Here is a 5,690-nt window from a genome sequence, read left to right on the forward strand (position 1 = left end):
CTGACTGGAACTGAGCAGTGGCTGCCCTTATTATCAACTTGACATTGAATCTGAAAGTCTGTTACTGTTTTTTATAGAACAGAACTGGCATTGTTTTTCTTCTAGCAACATTAAGAAAGTGAAATCTTTTTCTGTATCCAGTTTCTATAAAAATTGGGAAAACAATAGCTAGACTGAGAGGGGAGAGGACTGTTGATTCAAGAAATAAAGGACAGAAGTGGGCTGAAGACTAGGTTAGGCTAGGAATGGAGAACTTGGACAAAACTGCTGAGATGGCAGAGGGAGAAAGTGAAGAAGGTAGTTGAGTCACTTCTCTTACCAGGCTTCTCATGGGGAAACCACTCCTAGGGCATATTTTACTGTTTCTCTGCCTTCAACTGAAATTTTCATTGAGTGCCTGCATGCTACCAGGCACTGGGGATATGGTAATGAATAAAGGACACATAGCTCCTGCTCTCCTGGAGCTCACCGTCGACTTGGGGAGCCAGATGTTAATAACTATTATGAGGGAAAATAAGAGGGTGCTAAGAAAACAAACACTAAAGAAACTTTTCCTCAAGGTCCATCCATGTTGTTACAAATGTCCTTCTTTTTCATGGATGAATAATACTCCAGTGTGTGTGTGTGTGTGTGTGTGTGTGTGTGTGTGTATGTATGCACACACTGTTGTATGTATGTGTATATATGTGTGTGTGTGTGAGTGTGTATATATATATATATATATATATATATATATACACTCCATTGTATGTATGTATATATGTATGTATATGTATATATACACACATATGTGCATGTGTGTTTTTGTGTATATATAGCACATCTTCTTTATCCTTGAGGACATTATGCTAAGTGAGAGAATTCAGACAGAGATAGACAAATATTGTAGACAAATACTGTATGATCTCACTTATATGTGGAATCTAAAAAAGTCAAACTCTTTTTTTTTTTTTGGCCACGCTGTGAGGCATATGGGATCTTAGTTCCCTGACCAGGGATCAAACCCGGGCCCCCTGCATTGGGAGCTCAGAGTCTTAACCACTAGACCACCAGGGAAGCCCTTCTCTCTTTTTTTTTTTTGATTCAACTAATCAATTGTATGGCCGACCACAAGGGTGTGGATGTTCTTTTTTAATTGAAGTATAGTGTTGTACGATATATCCTTGTAGCTTATTTTATACCTAATTGTTTGCACCTCTTACTCCGCCACCCCTATATTGCCCCTCTCCTCTTCCTCTCCCCACTGGTAACCAGTAGTTTGTTCTCTATATTTGTGAGTCTGCTTCTTTTTTGTTATATTTACGAGTTTGTTGTATTTTTTAGATTCCACATATAAGTGATAACATATGGTATTTGTCTTTCTCTGTCTGACTTACTTCATTTAGTATGATAATCTCTAGGTGCATCCATGTTGTTGTAAATGGCAAAATTACATTCTTTTTAATGTCTGAGTAGTATTCCATTGTATGTATATGCCACATCTTCTTTATCTGTTCCTCTGTTAATGGAAACTTAGGTTGTTTCCATACCTTGGCAATTGTAAATAATGCTGCTATGAACACTGGGGTGCACGTATTGTTTCGAATTAGTGTTTGTGTTTTTAAAAAAGCCAAACTCTTAAAAACAGAGAGTAAAATGGTGGTTACCAGGGGCTGGGGTCAGGGTGGTAGGACAGGAAAGATGTTTAAGGATACAAACTTGCAACTAGTAGTAAATAAGGCCTGGAGATCTAATGCATAGTACAGTGAATATAGACAACAAGACTGTATTATAATCATTAAACATGCTAAGAGACTCGAACTTAATTATTCCAACCACTAAAAAGAAAGGATAATTATGTGACATGATAGAGGTACTAATTTTTGCTGCAATGGCAATCATACTACAATATATAAATGTATTAAATTAACATGTTGTACACCTTAAATTTACACAATGTTGTATGTCAAATATATTTCAATTAAAAAAAGGAAAATTTTCCTAATCTAGGGGAAAGTTTCCCTGTGTAAGTGACACTTAAATTGGGGCCTGAAGTAAACAGGAGTTAGGCAAATAGGAGGGGATAGAGCTTTATAGACAGAGGAAACAGCATGTGCAAATACCACAAAACAGGCAGGAGTTTGGCACCACTGAAGACCTGACAGAAGGTCTTGTTTCAGAGAGGAGAGTGGCTGGCAATGAGGCTGGAAGTATCCACGAGGCCACTGCACAGCCTTGGACGCTGTGGGAAGGAGTCTGGATCTTGTCTTCAGAGCAGCAAGAGTCACCAACAGGTTTTAAGCAAAATGTGCCATGATACAAATTTTGTTTTAACACTAGCTTCAGCCACCCAGCAGTGAGTCCTTGTCCACAGAAAGCTTATCATTCTCACTGTTTTCTATGGTTGAAGCAGCTAAAGGTTTTTCCCACAGAGGATTTAAAAATTTTTTTCATCAGAAATAATAATTTCATCACAAATCTCTGACAACTGTGGACAATATGTCTTTCAGGAGATCTAAAATAAGTCTAGGAAAAAACTCCACTCTTCTCTGGCTCACTGGCCATATTGAAACCAATGGGAGTGAGGAGAGGTGTATTTTTCAATCATGCCAATTAATTTTAAAATTTAGAGGAGTACAAACAAAATCATTTTATTAATTAAGTCCTGCTCATTTGCCCTTGGATGTGTTTTTCCTACATGTCTCTGCCATTCTAGTCTCACAGCTACTGGCCTTGTTTAGGCCGTTACTACCTACGTGTGAATCATGGTCCCCTCACTATGCTCCCTACCCATTTTCCAACCATTACGTGCTTGAGCTGGGACCCATCAGTCATTTTTCCCCTGCTGGCAGGCCTGCCAATCCCATCACCATGTCACCCTGCAGCTCAGAAAACCCTAACAGCTCTCCCACTGTCTACAGCAGGGTTTCTAAAGTGTGGCTCATGACTCTGCTCAAATATATGTATTTACTTTCATTTGCACAAAACATCTCTGGAAGGAAATGTAAGGAACTGATAACATTGATTGCCTTCAGGGAAGAGAATGAGTTGCTGGGGGCATGGTGGGAAGGAGACTTCTCTTTGTATAATTCTTTATAGTTTTTGAATTTTGAAACCTGTGATTTTTAGTATTTTTTTGAATTAAGAAGTATGATTCAGGAGTGTATTAGTTTGCTAGGGCTGCTATAACAAAATACCACAGATTGAATGGCTTAAACAATAGAAATTTGTTTTCTCATAGTTCTAGAGGCTAGAAGTCCAAGTTCAAGGTATCAGCAGGTTTGGTTTCTGCTGAGGCCTGGCTCCTTGGCTTGCAAATGGCCGTCCTCATATGGCCTTTCCTCTGTGTGTGCATATTCCTGGTATCTTTTTTGTGTGTCCAGATTTCCTCTTCTTATATGACACTAGTCAGATTGGATTAGGGCCCACTCTAGCAGCCTTATTTTATCTTAATCACTTCTTTAAAGGCCCTACCTCTAAATAACAGTTACATTCTGAGGTACTGGGTGTTAGGGTTTCAGCATATGGTTTTGGGGGGGCCATTATTCAGCCCCTAACAATGAGCCATGTGCACTAGAAACATCTGTAGTGCTTGTTGAGAATGTTAAGAATCCTGTGCTCCATCCCAGATCCACTGATTCAGAATCTACTTATCATGAGTCTGAGGTCACATGGGTTGTTTGACTCCAGAAGCCCTCAGTTTGGCAGGACTTCACATTCTCTCCTCACCGAAGTACTTGTGTCTGAGGGGAAGTCATGCTTCCTCCTTTGTTCCTATCAATCCTTGGACGGAGGAATTCCACTCTCTCATTCCACTTCTATTAACCACTTGGCCCAGGTCTTTGCTCCTGGTATGCACACTACCTCTGCTTTATAACCCTGGATGTATCATCTTGTCCAACTTCCACAAGATCAGAGGCATGTACTACTGTCCACTCTGTTTCAGTTGCTTTAAATGGAACTCAAATTTTTACATGTGTGGGAACATCAATAATAATAGGAATAGGACTACTATCCAACATTTATTGAATGCTACTATGTTTCAGGAATTATGTTAAAATTTTATATTATCTCATTTAATCTTTACAACAAAGCTATGGAATTAGTTACAGTCATCTCCATTTTATGGATGAGAAACAAGATCAGAGAGGTTAAGTTGGTGAAGATGGTGTAGCTAGTAAATGGCAGACTCTGGACTCTAACCCAGGCCTGTGTACCTCTAAAGTCCATGTTTTTCTATTACCATGATGGAGATTTTTGCCTCTACGTTCATGAGAAATATTGGTCTGTCATTTTCTTTTTTCATACTGTTTTAGTCTGGTTTTGGTACCAAGGTAATGCTGGCCTCATAAAATGCACTGGCAATTGTTTGTTCCTCTACTATCTTTCTGATAGAGATTGTGTAGAATTGATGTTATTTATTCTTTAAATGTTTAGCAGTGCAACCATCTGGGCCTAGAGATTTCTTTTTTGGAAGGTTTTAAAAATATAACTTTAATGTCTTTAATAGTTATAGAAATATTCAGGTTATTTCATCTTGGATGAATTTCCATAGTTTCTGTTTTTTGTGGAATTTGCCTGTTATATCTAAGTTGTCAAATTTATGTACATAGAGCTGTTTGTAGTACTCCCTTATTTTCCTTTTAATGTGTGAGGCATTTCTACTGATAGTCATTCTCTGATTTCTAGTATTGGTAATTTGTCTTATCTTCCTTCCTTTATCAGTCTTTGTCAGGTTATTACTTCTATTAATATTTTAAATTAATTAGCTTTTTCATTTATCTTCTCTATTATTTTCTGTTTTTAATTTCATTAGTTTTTCCTCTTATCTTTATTATTTCCTTCCTTCTGTTTGCTTTGGATTTATTTCATTCTTCTTTTTCTAGTTTCTTCTTCCTTCTTTTTGCTTTGGATTTATTTCATTCTTCTTTTTTTCTAGTTTCTTTTTCTAGTTTCATTTTATTTTTTCTAGTTTCTTGGGAGCTCATATTATTGATTTGAGACTTTTCCTCTTTTCTAATATAAGCATTCAATGCTATAAATTTCCCTCTAAGGATTGCTTTAGCAGAATTTTGATGTTTTACTTTCATTTTCATTGTTTTATTATTTAGTAACCCTAGTTAAATTTTCCATCTGTTTTCTCTCAGCATACAGTTTTGAAAAAAATCTATTGCTATTTCTTCAAATTTACTCCTCTTCTGCAATGTCTTATTTGCTTTTAATCTGTCAAGTGTACTTTTCATTTCAGATGCTGTAATTTTTCATCTCTAGAAGCTCCTTTTGAGTCTTTTTTATATCTTCTATTCCTCTTCTTATTGTGCTCGTGTTTTTCTCTACCTTCTTAAACATATGCAGCATATTTATAACGCTGTTTTAATGTCCTTGTCTGCTGTTTCCATCATCTTGGTCATATCTTGACCTCTTTCTATTGACTTTTTTCCTCATTAGCGGTCATATTTTCTTGCTTCTTTATATGCCTAGTAACTTTATATTGAACGCCAGACATTGTTAGACTTTAGCTGTTGGTTGCTGGATTTTGTTGCATTCCCTTAAATAGTGTTGGATTTATTTTTCTGACACACAGTTAAGCTACTCAGAATTAGTTTGATCCTTTCAAGTCTTGCTTTTAAACTTTGTCAGGACAGGTTCAGAACATCCTTTAGACTAGGGTTAATTTTGTCCCCCTACTAAGGTACCATCCTTCTGAGGAT

The sequence above is a fragment of the Stenella coeruleoalba genome (assembly GCF_951394435.1).
Source record: "Stenella coeruleoalba genome assembly, chromosome: X".
Taxonomy (NCBI): domain Eukaryota; kingdom Metazoa; phylum Chordata; class Mammalia; order Artiodactyla; family Delphinidae; genus Stenella; species Stenella coeruleoalba.